Genomic DNA, 14,678 nt, shown 5'->3' with positions numbered 1-14,678 from the left:
TTAACCTCAAGTGACACATCATCTCAGGCTATTCCAGTTAATTTTGTCATTTAACCCGTCCGGTGTCATAGTGCCCAACCGGACAATCCATCTGGATTCTAATACACACAGGGCTTTAATGCGATCACCCCCCCGGGGAGACTCCGCCACATGATCAATTAAAAAATGCTTCAGGTCAGAAAGGGAGTGACCCATCTTCCTAAAATGACGGGCCACAGGCTGGTCCAGGGCTTTGCCTTCGGTTGATAAATGGATGGCAGACCTATGCAGAGCCATACGCTCCCGAAATTTGCGAGAGGTCTGACCCACATAATATAATCCACAAGGACATGTGATCACGTACACCACAAAAGAAGAGGTGCACGTGAGCACATGACGAATGTCATACTTTTTTTGTAAATGTGGATGCTGAAATGATCTGCAGGTCACCATATATCTGCATGTAGTGCAGTTACAGCAGCCATAACAACCTGCCGGTTTCACATACACGTTAGGCATTTTGGGGATCCCTCTCCCTGTGATGTCAGTAATCATCAGCCTATCTTTCAGGTTGCGGCCCCTTTTAAACGCTGCTAAAGGGCGTACATCTTTGAAACAAACCAGATCTTTATCAGAGGCTACAATTGGCCACAAAGCCCTAGTTGCTCGATTAATTACTGGGCTGGCTGTTGTAAAACTGCTCACCCATGGGAGCACCTTAGCCGATGTTTTGATACGTGACTGTAATAATTGTGTTCTTGGAATATTTAACACTTGGTGTTTATTATCCTGAAGCATTTTGGGATCATACCCCCGTGCTGTAAATTTGGCTATTAGATTATCAATGGAGGCCGCAGCTTTAGATGGATCACTAGAGATTCTAGCCACCCTCATCATTTGAGAGCGGGGCAACCCCCGCTTCAGTGAGGGTGGGTGGTGGCTTGAAGCGAGCAGAAAGGTGTTTCTGTCCACATCTTTATGAAACACCTCTGTCGCTATCCTACCTTCAGTAACATTTACCTGTACATCTAGAAAATGTGCTTGAACCTCACTACACTGAATAGTGAATTTTACCGCATACGTGTACGTGATCACATGTCCTTGTGGATTATATTATGTGGGTCAGACCTCTCGCAAATTTCGGGAGCGTATGGCTCTGCATAGGTCTGCCATCCACTTATCAACCGAAGGCAAAGCCCTGGACCAGCCTGTGGCCCGTCATTTTAGGAAGATGGGTCACTCCCTTTCTGACCTGAAGCATTTTTTAATTGATCATGTGGCGGAGTCTCCCCGGGGGGGTGATCGCATTAAAGCCCTGTGTGTATTAGAATCCAGATGGATTGTCCGGTTGGGCACTATGACACCGGACGGGTTAAATGACAAAATTAACTGGAATAGCCTGAGATGATGTGTCACTTGAGGTTAAGTTATGCATACAGCTTTAGTACTAAAAGACAGAATCAGATGCATCCATATATGACTTAGAGAGCTAATGGGTGAATGGTTAATATGGTTAACTGATTGCTGTAGGAGAAGTAATAGAGTATGTTAATGTTTAGATAATCCAGTCTTATACGCTGTCAAGCAAACGTTTTTAACACTGTTTTTAAACACACTTTGTTTATTCTGCCAGGTCTGCCCATATGCTGAACTGCTGGATGACACGGAAGCCGGGCTTACAGGACAGGAGCGCAAGCTTGTGGTTGCTTGGCAACCACGTCTTGCGTAACCCGGAAGTGAGACACCGGGAGTGAATCAGCAGGAGCGGCTGTGGATGCGGACGCCGGCAGCAGGTGAGGTTCGGTATCAGGTATATAAATGTCATTTGTATGTATGTCTTGTTAGTTTTGGTGTGTCCTGACGAAGGGGTGAATGCCCCGAAACATGTTGATAACAGCACCTAAATAAAAGCTTCATTGGAACGAGTCCCTGGAGTGCCGTGCCTATTGTGTGGATATATATATATATATATATATATATATATATAGATACACCCAAAGACGGCACTCACTGGTCTCACAAAAAAATGCTGGACAACGTCCTCTTATCAACGTTTCGGGTTTATTTCAACCCGTCATCAGGATACACATAACAATTAACTAGTGACATGGACATACCTTAAATACCCCTCCATGCTGCCAAACGAGCGCGCCAATCTCAAATCCCAGCCGTCTAATCAGTGTAACACACCCCTTTCCGGAAGTCCTATTACATGAACGAAGCGCGCCCGGTTGCCCTAGCAACTCGTCAACAATACCCGGGCCATCAGCTATGACACGCACCAATAACGGTGTATGCCAGCCATTGCTTCACTAAAAGACCAATCAAAAGCTGTGCCGCATCCCTCTCACGGAGCTCACCGGCCGCCGTAGTTGTTGCCTTAGCAACCTAACATAGCTGACTACAGAGGCCAAGCAAAGCGTCTGGTATCCATGGCAACCCGTTTTGGCAACACAGATTTACAATACCACCACATACCTACATAAAACACAATATTACCCAAACTCATAAGTAATACAAACACAATACAAAGTGCTAGTGCATAAAAAATAATAATGAATAAGCTGCAAGTACGATTCTAGAAAAAATCAATGAAGCCACTAGACCTATTTATATATATGATTATACAAATTACTGTACCAAATATACTATATATCAAAACTTCATATATAGGTCAGATCATAAAACCCACAGGATTACCAATACATATTGTAAGTGAGGTGATCATTGAGGCCCCTAGGTTTAACAGTATCTAATACCTGTATCCATTTCGTCTCAATCTGTAACAACCTCTTGTGCCGATCTCCACCTCTCGGACTCTCCGGCACATGGTCAATAATGAGGTACCTGAGGCTAGATAGAGAATGATTGTTCTCAACAAAATGTCTTGCCACAGGTTGTTCAGATGGCTTACCCATCAGCGCTGCCCTGATCGACGACCTATGTAAGGTCATCCGCTCCCTAAAAGTACGTATAGTCTTGCCTATATAGCAAGAACCACAGGGACACTTAATCATGTAGACCACAAAACTCGTTGTACATGTAACCGCTGATCTTATCATGTACCTCTTACCGCTATGTGGGTGGTAAAAACATTTACTAGCGATCATAAAGCGGCATGTAGTACACCCAGAACACTTATAACAACCCCCAATTTTAATCTGTACTCGAGGATCATACTGCATCTGTTCAGTGATATCTGGGTGCACTACCCAGTCCCGAATGTTCTTACCTCTCTTGGGACATGACATCACTTGCAAAGGTCTAAACACCTTAGAATCCTTATCACCCTGCACTATAGGCCACAGGGTCCTGACTGCTCTCTCCACAATATCATGTGAGGTATTGAATCTCCTCACCCAATGCAATTTATCAGGAATCTGTTTTCTATTTGTTTGATTCAATAAGGACTCTCTAGTCATCAAATCAACCTTTCTCCTAGCCTCAGAGAGTACATTCCTAGGGTAACCTCGGTCACTGAATTTATCTGACATCCTCTCAAGATCTCGTGCTACCATCTGCTCATCACTTGTAACCCTTTTAACTCGCAACAGCTGTGAGAAAGGCAAACTCTTTTTCATTGCTACTGGGTGATGGCTATTAAAAGATAGCAACGTATTCCTGTCTGTGGGTTTATAAAAAATTGAAGTGGTAAGTATACCATCCTGAAGTGTAATATTCACATCCAAATAAGAAATGCTATCCAAACTACAGGTATACGTATACTTAATAGGACAATCACGCTCATTAATCGAGTCTACCAGTTCTACAAAGCTAGCATGATCACCTCTCCAAAACAGTATAATATCGTCGATGTACCTGTAGTAAAACAAAATTTTATCTCTAACATCTCTATTGAAAAAACTTTCCTTCTCAATTCTAAACATGTATGCATTCGCATAGGCTGGTGCGACATGAGAACCCATCGCACAGCCTATAAGTTGTAAATAATATCCACCATTATGATAGAAGTAGTTCTTGTGCAATACAAAATCAAGAAGAGAGATCAAAAAATCCAAATTAGGACCACTGTAATCCACATCATCATTTAGCAACTCCTTGACCGCTCGGATGCCATCACCATGAGGAATATTCGTGTACAAGCTGGTAATATCCAACGTGCACATCCATGTATTATCAGGTATATTTCCAAGTTCCTTAAGTTTAATCAATAAAGCTGTAGTGTCCTTAAGGTAAGTACGTTGTGATTGTACGCTTGGCTGGATGTAATAATCCAAATATTCAGAAATCTTACTACACACTGACTCCCTTGCCGAAATTATGGGACGGCCAGGTGGCTTTTCCAAATTCTTATGAATTTTGGGTAGACTGTACAACAGTGGTACCCTAGGACAGTCTACTTTCAAAAAAAGAGAAGCATCTTCATCAATAACCGCTTTCTTCACAGCCTCATCTAATAAAGTATCTAGTGCCAGTTTATACTCATTGGTAGGATCATGAGTTAATTTCCGGTGAGTACTCGTATCCGACAACTGCCTCTCAATTTCATTGCAGTAGTCGGTTACATTTTGTACCACTATGCCTCCGCCTTTATCTGCGGCCCGGAAAACCACATCCTTATAGCTTCCCAAGTTTTTTAATGCCTTATATTCAGAGGGTGATAAATTGGACCTACGCAGTGCCTGTTTTCTGGACTGTTCAACAACTTGACAGTCCAATGCCCTCATAAAAGCCATAATGGACGTATTCCTTGAAGCTGGATCAAACGTCGACTTTCTCTTAAAACTCTTCACTGTCTGAGCATCACCCTTGTTTTCATTTATGTCACCAAAGAACTCTTTCAACTTAAGCTGACGATGTAGATACGACTGATCAATTTTCCAATGTAAATCATTAAATGGGACTGTAGGTACAAACCCCAAACCTTTATTCAATACTCTGATTTCAATATCAGTCAGAGTCCTAGAAGACAGGTTAAATACCAAATTCATTTCTTGCTCCGACCCCTTTTGGATGTTCCGACGGCATTGCCCGCCCCTCCTTGTGGATCTTTTCCTCGCCCGCGTCCCACGCGGGAACGTGTCACTAAAGGGGGTTTATTGGCAACTACCCCTCGTACTGAGGTCGTATCCTCACCTGATGAGGAATATGCTTCACTAGATGATATGTTGGTTTTCTGGCCTCTACCTCTCCAACGCCTCTGCGGACGTGTTCTCGAGTTATTACCAGGGACACCAGTTAACCAACCATAGACTCGCTGATCGGAGTAATCTTTATTCACCTTCTCTATTTTCTGTTTCTTAAAGGCAATTAACTCCCGCTTATATGTCGCCAATTCCTGCGCAAGCTTTTCCATAGGTACATTCTTAGTATCATCCAACAACAAATGTGAGTGCAGCGACTCATAATCATGAATCTTACGTCTAATTTCCGACAACTCCCGTGCCGACTCCTCAATTACCAAAGTCATCAAATCAAAGGCACATTTGTTTAAAACTGCCAACGGGGACAAAATTCATTATTGTATTATTGTAGATTAAAAGTGGGGGTTGTTATAAGTGTTCTGGGTGTACTACATGCCGCTTTATGATCGCTAGTAAATGTTTTTACCACCCACATAGCGGTAAGAGGTACATGATAAGATCAGCGGTTACATGTACAACGAGTTTTGTGGTCTACATGATTAAGTGTCCCTGTGGTTCTTGCTATATAGGCAAGACTATACGTACTTTTAGGGAGCGGATGACCTTACATAGGTCGTCGATCAGGGCAGCGCTGATGAGTAAGCCATCTGAACAACCTGTGGCAAGACATTTTGTTGAGAACAATCATTCTCTATCTAGCCTCAGGTACCTCATTATTGACCATGTGCCGGAGAGTCCGAGAGGTGGAGATCGGCACAAGAGGTTGTTACAGATTGAGACGAAATGGATACAGGTATTAGATACTGTTAAACCTAGGGGCCTCAATGATCACCTCACTTACAATATGTATTGGTAATCCTGTGGGTTTTATGATCTGACCTATATATGAAGTTTTGATATATGGTATATTTGGTACAGTAATTTGTATAATCATATATATAAATAGGTCTAGTGGCTTCATTGATTTTTTCTAGAATCTTACTTGCAGCTTATTCATTATTATTTTCTATGCACTAGCACTTTGTATTGTGTTTGTATTACTTATGAGTTTGGGTAATATTGTGTTTTTTGTAGGTATGTGGTGGTATTGTAAATCTGTGTTGCCAAAACGGGTTGCCATGGATAGGATACCAGACGCTTTGCTTGGCCTCTGTGGTCAGCTATGTTAGGTTGCTAAGGCAACAACTACGGCGGCTGGTGAGCTCCGTGAGAGGGATGCGGCACAGCTTTTGATTGGTCTTTTAGTGAAGCGATGGCTGGCATACACCGTTATTGGTGCGTGTCATAGCTGATGGCCCGGGTATTGTTGACGGGTTGCTAGGGCAACCGGGCGCGCTTCGTTCATGTAATAGGACTTCCGGAAAGGGGTGTGTTACACTGATTAGACGGCTGGGATTTGAGATTGGCGCGCTCGTTTGGCAACATGGAGGGGTATTTAAGGTATGTCCATGTCACTTGTTAATTGTTATGTGTATCCTGATGACGGGTTGAAATAAACCCGAAACGTTGATAAGAGGACGTTGTCCAGCATTTTTTTGTGAGACCAGTGAGTGCCGTCTTTGGGTGTATCTACATGCTTTCTGTCGACGCAGCACCTTGGCAAGCTACACATGTGGGACAGAAGTGAGTGCCAACCTTTGGAATTTATATAGTGGAGATACTGTATGTTATATATAATAATATATATATATATATATATATATATATATCTATCTCGAAAGAAAGATGGAGGGCGCAGGTATAAATAAAAAGGTTTACAATTCCATTTATTAAGAAACAATGCTCACATACATCTCATCTTAAAATGGTGAACTCGATCCTCCATACAACGGCCAAGCCTCGGAACCGCTCCCTCCCGTACCCGCTCGTACGTTTGATTTCAGGAACCGCCGGTGCCGCTCGTTCTTTCACCGGGACCCAGGCAAAGTTCAAACAGTATGTCTCTTGCTCCTCAAGCCACGCCCAGGGGATGGCAACCTGGTAATCTGGTCTTGACAAAGGCTCTGCTGTGAGCCGAAACGTTGACCTTCTGTTTGTGAGTATGTGCTGTCTGGATTAAAATCTATCAATTTCACCCTGGAGAAGTCTGGTGAGTGCATCCTTATTTGTGCACATGTATCATGGAACTTTGTTCTGATAGGACCTGTTCCTGGATTTTGCACCCCAGCAACTGTGATTATAAACGACATGTGAGTGCGGCTCTTCTACAATGGATATATATATATATATATATATATATATTTGATGTGATATAAGTAACAAGTAACCACAAGCGCAGTAATTATCTATACATTGTCATGTCAACACTTTCACTGTGTCAACCTTTTGTACCTGTCGACCTGTTGACTGTTTACCTAGACACTGTAGATCTATTATACCACACCCAATGGTGACTAGACTGGCTAGAAAAGTCATATACTAATCAGAAAAAAATAAAATCAGTCAAATTCATCTATTTAATAATCTGCTAAGGTCTGTCTCATCTCCTACATGTTCAGTGGGGGCCAGGAGTGTGCCTCAGGGGCCAATGGCTCCCACTGAAGTAGTGGGGAAGAGAACTGAGGTGACCCAGCAGATGAAGTGTCCCTTTACTAGTAATAATATAATGGCACTAGAGCAGATGAAAAACATACAGTATAGTCACAGCAAACTGCTATCCAGTGGTAAAAGTAGAAAATATGTCTTATAGGTACTGTGTGCGCCCGCGCGCCAAAAAATGGGTGTGGCCAAATGCCACATGGGGCATGGCCAATGAAAATGGGGGCGTGATACACATATGGGGGAGGGGCAGATACACATATGACCCCAATAGTGCCAGATACACATTGCCCCACAGTGCCAGCTACACAAATGCCCCCAGAGTGCCAGATATACATTGCCTCACAGTGCCAGATACACAAATGCCCCCACTGTGTCAGATATACATAGCCCCACAGTGCCAGATACAGAAATGCCCCCACAGTGCCAGATATGCCCTCAGTGTCAGATATGCCCCCAGTGCCAGATATGCCCCCAGTGCCAGATACACGTGTCCCCCCAGTGCCAGATATGCCCCCAGTGCTAGATACACATGTCCCCGCAGTGCCAGATATGCCTCCAGTGCCAGATACACATGTCCCCCCAGTGCCAGATATGCCCACAGTGCCAGATACACATGTTCCCCCAGTGCCAGATATGCCCACAGTGCCAGATACACATGTCCCCCAGTGCCAGATATGCCCCCAGTGCCAGATACACATGTCCCCCCAGTTCCAACTATGCCCCAGTGCCAGATATGCCCTCAGTGCCAGGTAAACATTCCCCCCCCCTTCCACTCACCGCTGCTGCTGCTGTCCTGTGTGTGCGTAAGGGGGGGGGGGAGAGCGCAGCCTGCGCCTCTCCTGCCCCTCAGTCTTCAGCGGCGGTGCGGGTGTCTTCTTTCAATTCAGCGCCGATCCGTGAGCCAATCAAAGCTCACGGTCCAGCAGCCTTAGCTGCTGGTCCGCAAGCTCTGATTGGCTCACGGATCGACGCTGAATTGAAGGAAGACACTGAGGGACAGGAGAGGCTAACGCTGCACTCTCCTCCCCTCGCAGCAGCGGTGGTGAGCAGTGGAGGGAGGGAGGGAGCGGCGGCCCGTCGGCGGTGGGTACGGCGTACACACGGCTAAATTCTTAAGGGTACGCCGTACCCACCCGTACCCGCCCACTTGCACCGCTGGCGCTATCCAGAATAGAGCTTAAGTTTTACCACCTAAAACACATGAATTCATATGGTTTAGGTGGTAAAACGTAAGCTTTATTCTGGATAGCGCCCACAGATCTTGTTCTTTCATTCTTTTTTTTTGGAACCCATGGTAACAGGGGGTTCTTTCATAAGTGCGGCTGAGTTATTTCCATAGCGCAAGACTAGGCATTTTCCTGTCACAAGGTACAGTTTCTTTAACTAAAAATTCTAGAGGAAGGATTACAATTCATTGTCTCCTGTGGGGATGTAGGGTGGATGTTCTGCTTTTTTACTTGTCAAGATCTAGTTCATAAAAGTTATTGGGCCTTAGCTTGAGCTGATGAATATGAGCTCATACATCTCATATTCTGCATAATGTAAGGGTGCCCATATTCACAGAAATTCTGCTGGCCACTTAGACTGTGTGACACCCTTTCACTATGACCTGCTGCTATGTGATCTATGCAGGCAACCTCTAACCTCTATGATCTTCAGACAATGCCACCACCCAAATCTTGACACATCTCTTCTGGGGAGTGTCCGGAACCACCAGCAGATGGGGAGATTCAGGGAATCTCCTGTCCACTACTTAGTGAGCACAAACTGAAGTAAAATTAGGACAGGTTTGTGGCAGAAGCCACCCTGGTGCATTTATTAAAGTAAAGAGTAGACTGAAGGATTTTAGGTTTTATAAATAAAATATAATATGACAGTAAAACAACACTGATAAGGAACAATGGGTAAACCAGCTATTCAAATATACTGTGTACAAGCTAGTAACAATACATCAAACATAAAACTTGGCATTATACAGTATATTAAAGCAGAGTTATCCACTGGACTCCTATAATCTGAGATACCTTGGGCGCAGAAGTACGCTATACCGCCTTTAATTACAAGGACACTCACAGTATTAATACATCATGCAGCTAAACACTCATATACTAGAAAATGGACATTAACAGTCCCAGTGCTCTTGGAGCTCATATAGATCTCTGACTCTTGCTGAGCTGAATATACTAAATCCAAGCTTTTAAGCAATTACATAAAGATGAGCAATATAGCTCAGTATTTCCCAACCTCAGCCCCCAAGGCACACCAACAGTGCAGGTTTTAGTGACATCCATGCTTGAGTACAGATGGATAAATCAAAATAATGAGGTACTAATTAAGCCACCTATGCCCAAGTAATCCAATCCTTAAAATCTGGAATGTTAATGTGCCTTGAGGACCATGGTTGGGAACCTCTGCTATAACTGCTGTGATACCTATGCAAATATGAATGACCTGAAAATAAAGGCTATGAATAAATTTAGCCGCCGTTCATTGTATTGCAGTATTAGCAGTTCCACAACTCTCTGAAGTTCCTCAGGGCAGGATGTACTAAAGTGAAAATGCGGTAAAACACCCGTTTTTAGGGGTTTTACCACATTTTCAGATGTACTACTGCCTGGCGCCTGGTTTTGGTTATACAGGGTAACGCCAGCTTTTGCTGGCGTTACCCTATAGAAGCCTATGGGCTTCCTTCCGTAACAATTCTGAGGGATCCAACCAGATCCCCCCCTTGCCCCCCTGTGTACCTCTGGGCGCCAGGTGGTGGAGGCCTCCATCCGTAGCTCCGTCCAGCGCCCTGCTCCGGGCACCGCCAGCGGGATGTCCTGTCCCAGTTGCCCTCCTCCACCGGCCCCACCGGGCAGGCAGCCAGCCAGTTTTCATACTGCAGCAGCGCCGTACAGGGACCTCCTCTCCCGACCCCAGGCTGCGCTGATTGGTGCAGCCTGTGATGACAGCAGCGGGGGAGGAGTCGGCATCTCTGTCCCTCCTGCCCCTGGAGTCACACCCACCTCCTTTTCTCCAGCAGCAGCAGTCGGCATCGCAAAAGACAGCTCTTATCGGTGAGAGCTGTCCTTTGCTATACCAATCGCATATGCTAATACATATGCGATTAGTATGTAGGCAAAGTGTGGCGGAATACTCCACCACACCATAGAACATCTTGTCCTCAGACTTAAAATGACTTCACATGGTTTTGTGTAGGTAATACAGTGTTTCCAAGCCTGACCTTCCTGTTTGCCATAATGGCTGTACTGACACAGTCCAAACCCTTGTGTGGAAATGGTAAGATCAACCATGTTTACATATCTGTAAGTTCCTCAGTCCTAAGGCAGACAGTACCAGTTTCTTCCCTCTAATCCTGCTTTGCTGATGTATTTTCTCATTTAGCAGCCTTCTTCCACTGTCACTACCAATACCTCCCTGATGAATTCTGTCCGATGCTCGGATCAGCATTCTGTCTCTCTGAGGGCGGGATGTACTTCGCCTACATACTAATCACATATGTACTAACATATGTGATTAGTATAGCAAAGGACAGCTCTCACCGATAAGACCTGTCCTTTACGATGCCGGCTGCTGCTGCTGGAGAAAAGGAGGCGGGTGTGACTCCGTAGGAAGGAGGGACAGAGACGCTGGTCCCTCCCCTACTGCTGTCAACACAGGCTGCACCTATCAGCGCAGCCTGGGGCCGGGAGAGGAGCTCCCTGTACTGCGCTGCTGCAGCATGAAAACTGGCTGATTGCCTGCCCAGCGGGGTGCCGGAGGAGGGCGGCTGGGACAGGACATCCTGCCAGCAGTGCCCAGAGCTGGGCGCTGGCCAGAGCTACAGACGGAGGCCTCCTCCGTCTGGCGCCCAGAGGTACACAGGGGGTCGAGGGGGGAATCCGATTGGATTCCACAGGATTGTTGCGGAAGGAAGCCCATAGGCCCAAAAGCTGACGTTACCCTCCGCAACGAAAACCTGGCGGCCAGGCAGTAGTACATCTGAAAATGTTGTAAAACCGTCACGAAAATGGGGGCTTTACCGCATTGTCACTTTAGTACATCCTGCCCTCAGTGGTTAAAACTCTCCTTTCTGCAATCTCTCACTTCCTCATGCTCCCTCAGACCTGTTGCCTCTCTCCACGCTACCTCTCTAAGGGGGACATTTACTAAGCAGTGATAAGAGCGGAGAAGTGAGCCAGTGGAGAAGTTGCCCCATCAGCCAATCAGCAGCTCTGTATAATTTTATAGTATGCAAATTATAGATGTTACTTCAGTGCTGATTGGTTGCTATGGGCAACTTCTCCACTGGCTCACTTCTCTGCTCTTATCACTGCTTAGTAAATGTCCCCCTAATACCCTTTCACGCCAGCACCTCTGAACACGGGTTTTTGGCACATGAATGCGCATAACCCGTGTTCATGTGCAGTCTGAAAGGGTGCTGGGGTTGAAATGCTGGGTCCAGTGACCCGGTATTTCAACCCTGTTCTTGAGCAGTGTTGAACCAGTGTTCAACCCGGCTCACTGTGCGGTGTGAACGGGAGCCGGGTCGATGCGGGCAGCACTTGGAGATCATGTGAACTCTTCCGCCGCCCCGCCGCGTCACCGCTGACGTCAGCAACCCGGCAATATGCCGGGCTGCTGACTGCGGTATGAAAGGCGCCTAAACCGGGAATGTCCCTGCATGATCCCGGGACCGTATTCCCGGGTAAGTCCCGCATTTTTTGGTATGAAAGTGGTATTAGGTGGGATGCCGCCCTCTCTCTGGCTTTCCCAGGTCTCTGCAATGGTGGCAGTTTCAGTTGTGAGTTTTTTGGCAACGCCTATTTTTCCATGGGCCCAATAAACTCCACCTTTTTGGCTGCCTCATTAAACTCCATCCTTTCCCTGTAGGTTTCTGGGAACAGTAGTATTTCACTCTTTTAAAGGGCAGTGTCCTTCTCTTGCGGTGTTGGGCACTTGATTGTTGGTAGCCCTTGACAGTGCATCACTGGGAGTTACAGTTGGTTTAGACTTACAGTAAGTGGCCACATAGTGCATGGTCCAAATTAACCACCCTCAAATCATAAGGTTATCAGGATCAACCAAACTCTGATCAGGACCGCGTTTGAGAACCTCTGAGATAAAGTGAAAAATTATTTTCGTACGTTCTTACCCCAGTCTGCCGGGTCTCCACAGCGCAGGATAACGCTTTTGCTGGCACTACTCTGTTGGAGCCTATGCGGCTTCTTTTGCAATGTGATGTAAGCCGCGGCCGCCGCTGGTCTGTGCATGCACAGATGGACTCCCAGGTCATAGTCTGATAGCAGGAGCTGTCCTTCGCAACACTAATTGCATATGTTTGTACATATGTGATTAGTGTTGGTGCAATGTATGGCGGGATGTACCGCAACAGGTTGGTACATCTCGCCCTATGGGGGTGATTCAGACCTAATCATAGATGTGCTAAATTTAGCACATATACGATCAGCTTCCCTGACATGCGGGGGGACACCCAGAACAGGGCTAGTCCGCCCCGCATGCCAGGTCCTGTCCCGTCGCACAAGTGCAAAAGCATCTCACAGCGGCGATGCTTTTGTACTTGAAGAGTAGCTCCCTGCCAGTACAGCTCCTGTGCGCTGGCAGGGAACTACTCATCACTGTGAGGGTCACAGCGGCTGCACGTGACATCACGCAGCCGCTGCGACCCGCCCCCCACCAATGGTCTGGGCACACCTGTGTTGCCTGGACTGCGCCGCCTAAACGGCAGCCAAACACCGCTAGCCTGCCCCCTGCCGCCCAGCGATTGCCTCTGCCTGTCAGTCAGGCAGAGGTGATCGCAGGGCTGAGACAGCCGTCAGCACATGCGCAGTTCAGTCCTGATCAGGTCTGAATCAGCTCCTATGACAGGCTGGGCTGGTCATACTATAACAGTGAAACCTGTAATGTTTAGGTCTCCCTGGCATAGCGGGACAAAGCCGCAGCTTGTTCAGGGGGAAAGTCCTGACTAAATGGGGCAGTCCTCTGAATCAGGACTGACCACCAGAAATGGGACTGTGACAGTGATGTACTCTCCTACATGTTCATCCAGTATTGTCAACCTCATGTTCCTGATGATGTCTTAGGGGTGTATTCAATTGCAGCCTGAAACTGCCAGCAGACAGACAGCAGCAGTTTCCGACTATTTTAGGTCGGAAAGGTGTTTCGACCTATTCAACCCTCCCTCCGTTTTTCTGACAGGTCAGGAATTCCGACTTGTCGGAAAACACGTGGATCAGCGGAATACGGAATGTTATGTTGGAAAAGCGGGTAAATACGACAGGTTTTAGCCCCGTTTCCGACAATGGTTGGTCATTCCGAGTTGTTCGCTCGCTAGCAGTTTTTAGCAGCCGTGCAAACGCTATGCCGCCTCCCACTGGGAGTGTATTTTAGCTTAGCAGAAGTACGAACGAATGGATCGCAGAGCGGCGGCAAACTTTTTTTGTGCAGTTTTAGAGTAGCTCAATACCTACTCAGCGCTTGCGATCACTTCAGACTGTTCAGTTCTCTGTTTTGATGTCACGAACACGCCCTGCGTTCGCCCAGCCACGCCGGCGTTCTTCCTGGCACGCCTGCGTTTTTTCTAACACTCAGTTTACACCCAGAAACGCCCACTTCTTGTCAATTACCCTGCGGCCAGCAGTGTGACTGAAAAGCTTTGCTAGACCTTGTGTGAAACTACATCGTTCCTTGCAATTGTACGAAGTGCCTTTTTTGCCTCATCGCTGCACAGCGAACGAATGCAGCTAGCGATCAACTCAAAATGACCCCCAATGTCAATCCGACTTTAAAAAAAGTTTAAGTCATTGAATACACCCCTTAAGCTCCATTATTTATTGGCTGGTTGCTGAATTGTTAGGCTCCTTTTTGGAAAGAGATTGATACCATTCGCCTCATGGAAAGCAAATAAACTAGTGCACACTTGCTGACATTTTAAAGCTTCTCTCTGGAAGAAGCTCGGAGAGGAATTGCTGCTGGTCACTGAGGGGGTGAGGCAGGACACTTTGTGTCATTAAGTCCTACCCTATCACAGCATACATTCCGGAGTTTTGA

At 46.3% G+C, this 14,678-nt stretch overlaps 1 protein-coding gene across 2 annotated transcripts in view; it reads left to right on the top strand.

The window, feature by feature from the left end:
- The window catches only part of SHC2 (SHC adaptor protein 2), a 197,701-nt gene that overhangs the window by 162,870 nt on the left and 20,153 nt on the right, over positions 1–14,678 (top strand). The gene's annotated exons all lie outside the window — the stretch shown is intronic.

This window comes from Pseudophryne corroboree, chromosome 1, assembly GCF_028390025.1.
Source record: "Pseudophryne corroboree isolate aPseCor3 chromosome 1, aPseCor3.hap2, whole genome shotgun sequence".
In the NCBI taxonomy this organism is placed as follows: Eukaryota; Metazoa; Chordata; class Amphibia; order Anura; family Myobatrachidae; genus Pseudophryne; species Pseudophryne corroboree.
This window is presented reverse-complemented; position numbering and strand designations above follow the sequence as displayed.